General features: G+C 61.1%; 1 long non-coding RNA gene across 1 annotated transcript in view; it reads left to right on the top strand.

Annotated features, from left to right (window-relative positions):
* Nucleotides 1-7,391, top strand: part of LOC307193243 — a 272,234-nt gene extending 264,843 nt beyond the window's left edge. Inside the window, exons 3-4 of the long non-coding RNA XR_013830261.1 lie at nucleotides 958-1,060; nucleotides 7,327-7,391. This is a non-coding gene — a long non-coding RNA (uncharacterized lncRNA). The remainder of the gene's footprint in view (nucleotides 1-957; nucleotides 1,061-7,326) is intronic.
* The last annotated feature ends 6,077 nt before the right edge of the window (nucleotides 7,392-13,468 follow it).

Below are 13,468 nucleotides of genomic sequence, written 5' to 3'. Positions count from 1 at the left end.
GTTGGTTCCCTCCTGCTTCCCTGGAGTGAGCTCTGAGTTCATTCTCTTGTGGAATGCTTAAGACCACAGTCCGGGGATGAAGCAGATGTGCGCTCTAACCCTCTGAGCAAGGTTTATAATACTCTCTCGGCTCAATTTCCTCATCACTAAAGTGGGGTAACCATAGTACTTATACCTCGTGGGACTGAAGCAGAAATGAAAGGAAATAGTGCTTCGGCACTGAGCACAAAGCCTGGCACGCAGCAGAGCTTTAAAACTGTGAGCCGTGGTGATGCTGAGGACGGGGTGAAGCGATTTGCTCCTCTGATATGCTGGGAAAAAGGGGGGCTCCTGTCCCCTCCTCCACACAACACAAAGCCAGAGAAAGAGGTGGCTGGGGAACCCAAGTCCCTTCTAGTTCTGTTTAACCCCCTGCCACATTCTCGGGGAGCTGAGACTTCGATACCTGGCTCTTCTCAGAACACGGTGCCCCAAGAGCAGGAGAAGCTGGTCCAGCACTGTGGTTGCCATGGAAACCATTGAATGTAAATTTTATTTTCTGCCTTGCCCAGCTAAGCTATCGATTCAGCAAGAGGGAAAGAAATTGGGAGCATTTTCCTTCCCAACGTGAAACAGAGGGAAGTGTGGTCAGGTGTAGCGAAACCTCACTGGGGAAAGGATGGAACAGGGGTCAGCTGCTCACCTACCGAAGGGCAGCGGGGGACCTGGAGGGTCTCTGTGCTCCCATCAACCTGCCACACAGCTAAGCCACACTCGGGTGATCAGATCCCAAGACAGGCTCTAGACCACCATCTGTGTGACCTGGAGCAAGTGGCTGAGGCTCTCCCAGTCTGTTTCTTCACATGTTAAAAAAAATTAAAAAGTGGAGAAGACCGCAGTCCGGTAAGGCTAGTCCTGGGAACGCCATCACCCTGCCTTCCACAGCCTCCTCCAGCTCCTTCTCCTTCTCCTTTCCAGCCCGAAGTTCCCTCCGTTGTTGTCACCAATGACTTCAGCACCCAAGGAGAAGAGTGTTGTCCCCAGAAGCTTCCGTGAAAAGGTTGAGGTCCCGTGAAAGAAGGTAAGAGAAAGACTTTGAGGAGAAGGGACCTGGGACAGGTCCGCTTCGATCGAGCAATCTGGAGTGGAAACCTGGGTCCAAGAATGCTGGCAGATGGACCGTAGAAGTGTCCAACGCGGGGCACAGACCTTCCAGCCGAAAGAAACGGCAGTCTGGGCCCACCGTGCGTACCTGGGGCGGCTACGCCCTGTGGCCCCCACCCCCGTGGGCACTGGTGCCTGCGTCTCTCCCACTTCTCTTAGAGGCCACCCCCCGCCAGCCGGCTGCAGGGTGGGGAGAGGCGCGCTGCTTTCTCAGGTCCCAGGGCTGCCGGTACTGCCCCCCGGGGTGATGGACCCACAGCACGCCGAGGGCGCCCTGTCACACGCAGTCCTGGCGGCTGCGCTGCGGAAGCACTAATTGGGAAGGGAGCTGAGCAGGGTGCTTTAATGAGCTACCTCGCTGTAACTCTAACTGGTTGGCGTTATTTACAGAGATTCTGCTAATGAGGTGCCTGTCAGAGGGGGAGCCCATGATGGGGGAGGAGGGGAGCCGGCCGGCCTGATGGCAGAGGCCAGAATCACGGGGCAGAGGAGGAAGCCCGTCTATGCCGAGCTCCTTCTGGGCCACGTGATCCGCACCTGGGCCAGAGGCCTGGGGACACGGCTGAGGTGCAGGAACCCACCAAGCTGACACAGGCAGGCCAGGCCACGCCAGGCGCTCGGACAGCCAGCCCTCAGGGACCAGCCGCCGGCAGACCCACCTGAGGTGGCAGGAGGGGCACGTGTCGTTGGGGGAAAGCACCGGCCAGGGAGGCCACCGCCGCTCAGCACGCCGTGCGCGCCTGCACGCACAGCCCCTCAGGAGAGGCGTCCCTCCGCTCTGCGCCGGAGTTCACACACGCGCTCCCTGGGTCGAGCCTGGACGGGCCGGGGTCCCCCCAGCCACCCCTCAGGGCCTCCTCCCGTGAGGTCATGGCCGATGGCCAGGAGCTCGGAGCTCTGCCCCCTGCAGAGAGGGGTTTGCTCTGGTCACCCGCATCCCCGCTGTCCATCCACCTCAGACCCTGGGAGTGGACCTGCTGCAGTTTAACTGGGCTCAGCCTGGGTCAGGGAGACTCTCAGTCTGTGGTGTAGAGTATCAGTTTGTAGCCAGAATAAGGGCTCTGACCCTTGGTTTTAGTTTTCCCACCTGCAAAATGGGATTGACGAAACCTGCCTTTCTGGAAGATTGCAGGATCCTGAGAGAGGTCGTCAGAGTGCCTTGTCAGCTGTCAGGCACCGACCTCAGCCTTGTCACCACCGTCATCAGCAGTGGCCCTCTGGGCACGACGCTGACACCAAGCTCTCCGCCAGCGGGGACACCTCTCTGGCTGTGCTCTCGTCCTGCTGGGCCCCGGACCCCCTCCCTTCTCCGCTCTCGCCGCCACATCCCCCTCCTCTCCCGCTACCCGTCAAGGCTGGCATCTTTAATTACAACGTCTGTGAGTCCCTTTAGGAGCCGTGCAGCTCCTCCTGACAGCCACCTATTGGAAATGAAAGTCAGGCACTCGAAACTCTGTGAAGTTGAGTCTTGGGGGGGAGAGGCAGTAACTGTCAAGTGTTGCTGTTCACTCTGACGTGGTCGTAAAGAGAATATTCGTGTAGACATTCAGGAGGGCCAGTGAAAGCGGCATGAGCGCGAGGCTGGCGTCAGAGCGCCAGAGCTAGGAGCTCATCTCCGAGCTGTGCGGCCAAACCCCTCCCTCCCTCCACAGATGAAGTGCAGGGGCCCAGAGAGGTTAAGTGACTCGCTGAAGGGCGTCCAAGCCTAGGCGGCTCGTCCAAGGCTGATGCCCGGGGGCCCACGTGGCCTCCGTGCGGCAGCTGGTGGATCCGGAGAACAAAGGCCGCGCATTCCTTCTGCGTATCAACACTCAGGCCATCTGGGGTGCTGGCTGCCCTGCAGGGCTGCCGTGTTTGCAAGTGCTGCCTGCCAGGGGGCCTTGTCCTGGACAAGGGGCCTGCAGAGACCCTCCTCTGAGGCTGGCGATCCGTCCCTCGGAAACCAGGATGGTGGCACAGCCCCACTGAGCAGCCATCTGTGGCAGCTGAGCTGGGAGATGCGGGGGCCAAGTGCTGTCGTCCAAGGGCCGGAGCCAGGAGCGTGCCTGGCCGGGCAGACGAGGCGGCTCGCAGGGGCCCCCGCCCTGGCCGGTCGGACGTGCCCAGCGGCCTCTTTGAGGAAAGGTGCTTGGAGGAAAGCCACTGCCAGTGGCTGGAGCGTTGTTTCCAAACTCAGACAGCTATGAGTTCAAAGCCCGGCTAGACCCCGCCCTTGCTGGACAGCCCTGGTGAGCTGCTGACCCTCTCTGCGTTTCTGACTCTGCGTCTACCGATGTGACCAGCAGGCTCGGCCATGCACTCTCGGTTCGGGGCCTACTGAGTGGATGTGTGTGCTGTGTGACGCCCAGGGCTGCTCTCTGCACCAGAAGGGCTGCAAGGCCTAGACCAGCAAGCACAAGACAGTGGCTGGCTCGGCCCCAGCACGTTTTCTGATGTAAAAATGTGATGTGAGGGCCTCTGGACAGGGCCTGAGCGCCAGCGTGTCCGCACCCCCGCTCCCTGTGGCACACACCGGCCCCTGCATGCCTGTGCTCCCAGCCGAAGCCCACGGCCCTTCCTGGCCCAGGTCGGATAACATGGCCGTCCACGCCCACGTGCCCACTCAGGGCGGGGCCAGGCCATTCCCTCCCGAGCAGAGGTGGGGTCTTGGCAGTTATAGTCAGTCATTCAGCAGACGGGCTGAGTCGAGGCTCTGACAAGGGCCACGTCTTCCTGGACCATTAACAGTTCAATCAACAAGATGACTTAAGATGGAGAAGATGAAACGGGGTGGGGTGAGCGCCAGACCAGCGAGGGAGGGGGAAAGAAGGCTACAAATCTCTGTTCCACAACACAACAGGCAAACGTCACAGCCTCACACAGTGAGGAGCTGAATCTGCAAACCTAATGGTTCCACTAATGGGTCTTATCCCGAAAGTGGCCCCTCCGCCCACCCCCACTGCTACCACCCGGACGAGCCGCCATCTCCTCTCACCTGTGCTACTGCAGCAGCTCCTGGCTGCCTCCCCCAGTCCTGCCCCGGAAGCCCCTACAGCCAGCTCTTAGCACAGGAGCCACAGCGATCCTTTTAAAATACGAGTCAGGGGAGAATCCGCCTGCCAATGCAGGGGACACGGGTTCGAGCCCTGGTCCGGGAAGATCCCACGTGCCGCGGAGCAACTAAGCCCGTGCGCCACAACTACTGAGCCTGCGCTCTAGAGCCCACGAGCCACAACTACTGAAGCCTGCGAGACACAACTACTGAAGCCTGCGAGCCACAACTACTGAGCCCGTGAGCCTAGAGCCCGTGCTCCACAACAAGAGAAGCCACCACCATGAGAAGCCCGCGCACCGCAACGAAGAGCAGCCCCTGCTCGCCGCAACTAGAGAAAGCCCGCGCACAGCAACGAAGACCCAATGCAGCCAAAAATAAATAAATAATAAATAAATTAAATATATATATATATGAGTCAGAGCTCACTGTCCCTCTGCTCAAAACCCAGAGGGCCCCACGTCACCCTGAGGAAAAGCTGAGGTCTTCTTCGGACTCAGAAGGCCCTACGTGACCTGACCCCGTCAGTATCTCTGCCTTCATGGCCGGTCCTGTCCCCTTGCTCACTGTGCTCCTAACACAGTGTCTCCTTGCTGTCCCTGGAAGATGCCAGGCACGCGCCTGCCTCAGGACCTTGGCACGTGCTGTGCCTTCGTCTGTAATGCTTTCCCCCAAGTACCCACACAGCTCCCACCTTCACTCCTTCTGTGCTCGCTCGAGGAAGCCGAGGCCAGGCCCCTCATTACCCAAAACCGAAGGTGGAGCGGCGCCAGGCCTGGCTGTTCCTGCTCAGGACAGGGTCCTTCCGTGGACAGGCCACCAAGAACTCCCCATGGGCCGGCCAGACCCACTTGGAGCTGTGCTGTAGGCCAGGGCTCTTCCTACCCAGACTCCGTCTTTCCAGAAGGCTCAGACCTGCACCAGGGCCTGCGGCTCCCCACCCACCCCTGCCCTCTCCTCCCTTATCTTTCACAGGCGTTCCCGGCAGTTAAACCCTTGCAATTCCAACTCCATCATCCTGGCATCGGCTTTTCAGCGTGTCACCTCACACCCAGCCGCAAGGAAGGCTTCTCAGGTGTGGAATCCTGCAGGGCCCAGCAGGGGAGGGGGCTCCTCAGTGCTCCTGCGGTCCCTGCTGCCCTTCATCAGGGAGAGTGCCCCGGCTGTCCAGCTGGCTGTACCGGCACCAGCTCCTGTGGGGCTCTGGGCCTCAGTCTTCCTCATCTGTGACACAGGCACGCTGACACCTACCGCACTGTGTTGTCTGGGGCACCGGGGGCAGCACCTGCTTTTAAGAGGTGGGGAGAGGAAATGTGGGATTTTAGGTCCATCTCGTTAGAATCTAGACGATCAGATGTGGAAGGTGTCACGGAGCCCCACACTTCGATGGTTCGGGTGGAGACCTGGGGACGGGAAGGGAAGACTCTCAGGCAGGTGGGCGTGGAGGCGAGAGCAGAAGCGGGCCCCACCCCGGCCCAGAGCGGCTTCAGCCCAGATTCTGTGTCTTAGAACCTGGCAAAGAGTGAGCCAGGCGTTCCTTGGCTCCCAGCCTCTCACCCCGTTCCCAGGCAATTCCAGGACTTGGTGGGAGGAGGGGGGACTGTCTCGGGCAACCAGAGCGCGGCTCGGAGGCTGTGATGCCTGAGACGGAGGTGGTGGGAGGCGAGGCTGATGCTGTGCTCCTGCCCCCGCCCCCCACTGCAAAAGAGACCTCAGGGCCCCCTCCCTGGAAAACAGGGCAACCAGAGACCCTTGGGGCACAAAGAGATAAGGCCAGCCCTTGTCACAGACAGGACAAGAGACAGGAGGTAGGCAGGGCGACTGGGAAGGAGTTCGGGACCGACCCCGGGGTAGAAAGGAGACAGGGATGCAGAGGACTGAGGGACGGGCGAAATGTGGGGAGAGGCAGGGAGAGACCAGGGAGGGTCTGCGGGGAAGCTGGGCTGGCGGGGGCAGGGGTGGGCGTGCGCTGGGCTGCGCCACCTGGGCCGCGATACCTGCGCTACCCTCACCTGGGCCGCGCTCACCTGGGCCGGCCTCCCAGGACTGCGCGGTGGCCGCCGTCAGAGCCGCGCCTGGCTGCCGCGCACCGTCTTTGTCCCGCGGCGGAGCGCGTTCCTGTGGGCCGGGGGCGCCCCCTGTCGCCCTCGGAGGGTCGCACGGCAGAGCGCTCAGCCTCGCCCGAGGAAGGCCCGCCTCGGCCCCGCGCGTCCACTCGCCCTGCAGGAGAAGCTGAGGCCCAGAGACAGGACAGCGGGGCCGGGGCAGCGCCAGGACCGAGGCCGAGCCCCCGGCTGGTTGTGCGGACGCGGCTGCCTCCCGGGGGCCGGCCGGAGTCCAGAGGGGGCCGAGCGTGGGCCCCTCCCTGGGAGACGTCCCGCCCCTCCTGCCCCGCGCACGGCCTCCGGGCAGGACTCACGTGGCCACGTGGAAGGCGAGCAGCGCCGCCGTGAAGTGAGCCGGCCGGGCCGGGAGGACCAGAGACTCCCAGCCCGCAGCCCCTCCCGGGGAAGCCCGTGCCCAGCTTTGCCCAGTTTTCAGATTTTTCTAAAGAAGCCAGAAAATTCAGATTTTTATGGGAACGCCCCACAATTCAGTAGCTCTTCAAAACAGCGTCGTAGGGGGACGATGGGTTTGGGCCACCAGCCACTCGCTGGCGCGGTCCCAGGAGTGACCTAAAGTGCCCTTCCCTGGGTTCCAGCCACCGCCGGCCGGCCCTGCTGTGGGCATTCCCTTAAGATTTTTCTTCACTTCCAAAACTGATTGAGAAAGGAACCTCTATATCCCTGTTATCATTAGCAACCTAGTAACTTGTTCCATGAAAGCCAGGGAACCTTAGAGGTAAGAGGGGACCACTGAAAACCTGTCCCTGTTCCGCGTCACTGTCTACCTGTGAACTGCCAACCTGGGGGCCGGGGGATGGGCTGGAACGGCTCTCCCTAGGGCCCTAGCAGTGGCCTCTGGGGGTCTGGGGACCACCCCATCCATGCTGCCCAGTCTCAGCTCCACGAGGGCGGAAGCCGGGTGGGAGGAGGTGCCCCACCGCCGTCTAAACGCAGAGGCATCAGGGCGACGGCAATGGGGACAGCATGGCGGTGCCTTGGACGCAGGGCCACCAGCAGTGAACTCGCTCCTCCCTCCTGCTTCCTTAGGGGTCAGCTGTGAGGCACGGTGGCCTGATGGCAGTGGAGGAGAAGCAGCTGGATCCGCCGTGGAGAAAGAGGTAGGAGACGGAATGGGGGGCTGCGGGAGAGGGAGGGGCTGGGGTCCTGGGCCTCACAGGCCAGCAAGGGGGCTTCTTAACCCCAGGCATTGCTCCACTTCGGACCTTCCAGGGCACCCACCCTCCCACCCACTGGGATCAAGACCAAACTCCACCTGCTCAGTTAGCCCCACGTTCACTATCCAGCCTTCCCGTGACCTCTCTGCTCCCCTCGCCCCCCACCCGGCCCGCTGGCCTGCTGCCCTGCAGAACAGGCTGGGAGTAGCCGTGGGAACCAGGCTGGGAGAAGGCAGCAGGTGGCACAGAGATGCAGGTGTGGAACAGGGTGTCCCGCTCCAGGCTCAGGGAGCTGGAGGTGCCGAGGCAGAAACCGGGAGGTGGACCTGACACAGGGTGACAGGGAAGGTGGGCCAGCGAGCAGCTACACCGAGGAATGTTAGGCCCCCTGTAAAAAATTAATGAACTCTCCACCAGCGAGCTTAAAGGGATTTCTGTACGGTATTGTTGAGTGAGAAAAGCAATTTGAAGATAAGTATGTATAATACGACCCCATTTTTATAAAACAAGGACCAAAACACTCTGGGAGTGCGTACGTACAGCTATGTGTGTCTGTATAGGATTTTATTAACACAAAGAAAAAGACAGAAGGATACATGCTGGGTCGTTAACCTGGATTGTCTTCCAAGAAGTCTATTGTGGGGGAAGGGGAAGGGGAAGTAGAAGAAAAGGATATGAAAAGGAAAGGCTGCCTTTTAAAAGATGCAAGACCGCACTTCTGCGTGTCCCCACTCCACCCATCCCCACGGCTACACAGGAGGGAGCAGGCTCGGCTAGTTCCTGCCCCTCACCCCCAAAACCTGCTGGTGTCTGGATGACACCCCCGTGAGTGCATGCGCGCGCACGCACACACACACGCACACGCACACGCACACGCACACACACACACACACGCACGCACACGCCCAGCGCTCTCTCTACAGCCAACCCTCCGGCAGCCCCGAGCGCCCTGCGAGTGAAAGCCGGCCCTCAGCGCGGCCCCCTGTCCTCCCTGCAGCCGCAGCCCCCGCCCATGCCACATGGCTTGTGTCTCCAGCCAGCGAGTCCCCTCCACTCTGAGCCTGGCACCAGTCAGAGCAGATATTCGCTGTGTTCCAGTCACAGTACTGAGCCCTTGGCGTTTATTAAAATTGGTTAATCTTCACCACAACCCTATGCAAGTGTATGATAGTTTTAGTTACGTTTTGTAGGTGGGAAAACCGAAACACAGAAAGGGAAGTGATTTGCCTGAAGGTGCACAGGCAGGCGGTGGAGCGGACGGTCCCGGGGCCTGCACGTCGCGCCACTGCACTGAGCCCACTTTGTAGTCTCCGTCCTCACTTGGCTACACCCTGGTCACCACTAGGTCTCAGCTGAGGGACTTGCCCTCCTCCAGGAAGCCTTGTTGGACCCCCACGTCCGGTAGCCCGGTCATTTCTCCGTTGTAGCAGGTCTCATGCTGGTGTTGTGGAACGTCCACCCTGGCCTGGGACCTCCTTGCAGGCAGGGGCCTTAGTGCACTATTTTGAAGACGGGTCCCGAGTACTTAGCACAAAGGAGGCCTGTGTTAGAAGCTCGGGCCCTACCTGCTGTATAGAAGAGTGACTACTGGTGCCTTAGCCAGGCTAGGCTCTGCTGGCTCCAGGTGTGGGGGGGGAAGGGGAGACCTGCTGCGCCCTTTCAGCACCGTGGAGAGCGCTGCGACACCGACTGAGCTGGGCAGGGGTCTCTGCCTTTGTGTCTTTGTTCTCAGCGAGGCCCTGAGCTCCCCTGGACAGGCCTCTGCAGGCACGGAAGCTTAGCTGGTTTGCCGGAGCACAACGGATCAGGGCGGTGGGAGGGGGAGTCAGGGCTGGAAGAAGCCGGCCCTCCAGGCAGAGCGGCACCCCCGCCCCAGCGTCCAGTCAGCAGTCGCGCCCCATCTCGTGTATACTTTTTAACCAACAGAAAGTTTTGAAAGGCAGTTAGAGAGCTTGTTGGAACCAGCACCAAAACTATGTGTTTTCTCGAATTGCTGAACTAGAAAGAAATGAAAACATCAAAATACTCTTTGTACCCGTTGGATTGAGCGGCTCCCCATTCAGCCCAGGCCTCTTCCTGACTAGAATGATGAAGGGACGGGAGGGAGAGCGGATTGAAAAGGAGCGCGGCTCAGCGGGGAGCCTCAGACGGCCGATCTGGGACCGCGGCGAGCTCAGAACTAGGAGAGGGGAGGAACCAGATTGGCGGGCGAGGACACGGGGGGTGCGGCAGGGCAGTGGGGGGAGCCGAGGCACAAAGCAGCGCTCTCCGCTTCCCCCGGCTCTGGCCCCACGTGGGGGACCCTGCCCAGGGGCCAGCCTGGACCCCCAGAGACGAGCTGGCGGGCGTGGCGGAGCCTCGCAGAGGGAGGATGAGGCAGACAAGCCAGAGGCCTCAGTCCACGAAGGACGTGAGGCCCGCCAGGAGCCCCGGGCCCGTGACAGAAGGGCCGGGAGGTGTCAACTGCAGAGGCCGGGATCAAGGACAAGGCCAATGAGAAACAAAGCCAGGAAAAAGCCCTAAGGCCCTTGAGTGCCGCTGACAGCGTGGCTGGAAGATCCCCAGCCTTGGGACGGAAGCTGATCTCAGATGGAGCGAAAGGCCTTGGCCACTCCTCGTTCAGAGGCACATCTTGGGGACGGAACCCGGTGGCGGGAGTCGCCCGGCTCCGCAGCAGGCTGCCACAGGCTAAGCCCCGCACCACCCGAGACGTGCCCACGTCCTTTTGGGGGGTGGGTTGTGGTCAAAAGGACCAAGAGAAGCCAGGCTGCTGGAGGCCTCTCCCCAGCCAGGCTCTGCCAGCCCTGGCCACCCCTGCATGCCCAAGGCTGCGGGGAGCGGGGTGCCCAGCTGGTCTCAGCTGCAGAAGGGACGGTTCAGGGAGGAGAGGGAACGTCAGTGGGTGGTGAGTCAGATCACAAGGCCGCAGAGGAAGGAGACGCCTGGCTGGTCGTGTCTTCGCGGAACATGGGCTGCGCGCGTGCTTCGTGTGCCCGTGACATGCGCTAGCAGCCTGCGTGCTGTCAGCAGCCTACAGAGGTGGCCGCAGCTCTCTCGAAGCTGTTTAGCCGCAGACCTCAGAGAGGCAAGGCAACTTGCCCGGCGCCACGAGCGAATCTGCTGCAGAGATGGGACTCGGGGGTGTGTCCGGCTGGCAGGTGGGAGCGAGCACGTGGGCCCTGCTCTGTGCCGCGGCCCAGCTTGAGAGCAGCCCACTGCGTGGGGTCTCAGCCACAGGCTCTGCTGAGAAAGTGGGGTGGCGGGAGGGGGGAGTCCTGCCCTCCTCGTCCCTTTGAAGGAGCCAGGCACCCGCATGGAGGAAGTGAGCCCTGCTTCTAGCATGTGCAGCCCCACATCCTCCTCTCACTTCACCTGTCACCTCTCTCTGGATGCCCCTCCTGGCCCTGACCAGCGACCTGCGTCTAGCTGAGCCTTAGAGGGGTCCAGCCTCTGGCCCCACACACCGTCACCCCAGAAACAGACCCTTCCTGGGACTCATTCTGTGCCGGACGTTGTAGAAGCCCCCCCATCCGCGTACTAGTTCGTTTAATCCTGACAACCACCCCGTATTATGGGCAGGAAGCGGGCACAGAGCTTGGGAGTGGCTGGACCCCAGGCTCCCCACTCTTTTTTTTTTTTCTTTCCTTTTTATAAATGTATTTTGTTTATTTTTGACTGTGTTGGGTCTTTGTTGCTGCACGCGGGCTTTCTCTAGTGGCGGCGAGCAGGGGCTACTCTTCATTGTGGTGCGCGGGCTTCTCATTGCGGTGGCTTCTCTTGTTGCGGAGCACGGGCTCTACGTGCGTGGGCTTCAGTAGCTGTGGCGCATGGGCTTAGCTGCTCCGCGGCACGTGGGATCTTCCGGGACCAGGGCTCGAACCCGTGTCCCCTGCACTGGCAGGCGGGTTCTTAACCACTGCGCCACCAGGGAAGCCCAGGCTCCGCACTCTTAAGAGCCTGCTGCCCTGGGTGACGTGAGCGTGTGATCCTGGACGTTCAAGGGACCCGTCCCCCTCTTGGCTCGTGGAGAGGAAGGCTCTGGGTGACCGTGTGCTCTGGCAGCCCCTCGGCCACGTGGCTGCCTTGCACAATGAGAGCTAATTCCTCGGTTGTAGTGACTGGAAGAGCTGCCGGCTTCTCACTCATGTGTAATTACGTGAGACCTCCGTGGAGTAATTCACTAGATAATTACATGGTAGCAGGTGGGGGTGGGATTCTGCTCTGGAAGGTGGAGAGGTAGCATTTCATTTCGAGGGGGATGCCTAATCCTATAATTACTCAGTGAAGTCCTGTGTTCCCACCAACCTGATTCCCCGGGGCCGGCTTGACCTGCAGAACCAAATCCAGCAAGTCCTCTTCCCCGAGATAGAAATTAGGGGGGCGGGGGGGGGGCCTCCCAGAGCGTCTTCACAGGTGAATTATCCTCGGAGCCTTGAATACAGGGGAGAAATTGGCAAAGAAGGCAGGAGAACCTTCCTCTGTGTTCGAGAGGGAAGCGGACACAAAAGGGAGGAGCCCCCAGGGCCCAGACAAGTCAGGGGTTCAGAGCGTGGTCAGGCCGCGGGGCTCAGACCACCCGGCCACCGCGGGGTGCCTTTGTCTCTGAGACCCGCTTGCTCTCCTCCACGGAGGGGCTGAGCCACACTGCACGTGTTGTGTCTTATCACAGACGATGCTCCTAGCAAACGCCCCCAAGCAGAGGCTTTGGGAACAACCCGCTGTGCCTCATGAGTCAGCTGGTGGCCCGGCTTGAGCTGGGACTTGCTCACAGGACCGGAGACACTGCCGGGGCCGCAGTGACCGGGCCACGCGTGTCCCGTCTTCCGCAGGCTAGCTCGGCCTGTCCACGCGGCAGTGGGCAGTGCAGGAGCCGCAGTGGAAGGTACGGGCCTCCTGAGACCTGGGCTGGGAACCAGAACACCGCCACTTCCGCCACATCCACTGAGCAAAGCGGGTCCAGCGGCCCAGAGGTGGGGGAGGGGGACCCTATGGGAGGGGCAGCACCACAGGGCAGGGGAGCAAGGGTGCAGGAGGGACGAGGAACTGGATCCGTGTTTGTAATCGGTCCAGCGAGGCCGGCTGCCTGGTGTTACTGCAGGACTTACAGGCGAGGCTCCTCAGGTTCTCTGCACATGTAAGTGTGCAGGAAAGTGCAGGTCCGCCGGTTACTAGGAGCAGAGCAGAGACAGGCGTGGGCTCCTGGCGCCTGACACCCAGGCCGCCACCTTCCCTCTGCAGAGACAGACGAGGAGGTCGGGCAGCCTGGATCTGGGTTAGGGCTAGGGTTGGGGGTAGGGTGTGGGTGCCTGCCCTGCCTACCCCGCCTGCTACAGCTGTGTGACTGGAGCAGCTCCCTCCCCCCTCGAGGCCTGGCGTCTGCCGTGCAGGGGGGGTAGTGCCCTCCATAGAGCAGCACGCGGACAACAAGAGAAACTGGCCCTGGCTCTGGTCATTGTCACTTTCTTCTTAAATCCAAGCCCCACCTGTCTGGAGAATTTGTTTAGTTCTACTTTCTGTAGCTTCCATTACAAGATACAGGAAAAATAATAATTTCCTTTCATTTTCCAAATAATGCGGTATTCTTTAATACAGAAATGCTTTGTCAGACCAGATAGTTCTTCATGGAGATTCTGGTGTATTCTATGCGCCACACCCTGTCCTGCCCCCACCCCAGCCCCCATCTCCTCCCTGCTCCCCCTCCCCCACCACAGCCCCATCTCCTCCCTGCTCCCCCTCCCCCACCACAGCCCCATCTCCTCCCTGCTCCCCTCCCCCACCACAGCCCCATCTCCTCCCTGCTCCCCTCCCCACCACAGCCCCATCTCCTCCCTGCTCCCCCTCCCCCACCCCAGCCCCATCTCCTCCATGGTCCCCCTCCCCCACCCCCATCTCCTCCCTGCTCCCCCTCCCCCACCCCATCTCCTCCCTGTTCCTCCTCCCTCACCCCAGCCCCCATCTCCTTCCTGCTCCCCCTCCCCCACCACAGCCCCATCTCCTCCCTGCTCCCCCTCCCC

Source organism: Stenella coeruleoalba, assembly GCF_951394435.1.
Source record: "Stenella coeruleoalba genome assembly, chromosome: 10".
NCBI classification, from domain to species: domain Eukaryota; kingdom Metazoa; phylum Chordata; class Mammalia; order Artiodactyla; family Delphinidae; genus Stenella; species Stenella coeruleoalba.
Note: the sequence above shows the minus strand (reverse complement) of the source record. Positions and strands in the feature narration are given on the sequence as shown.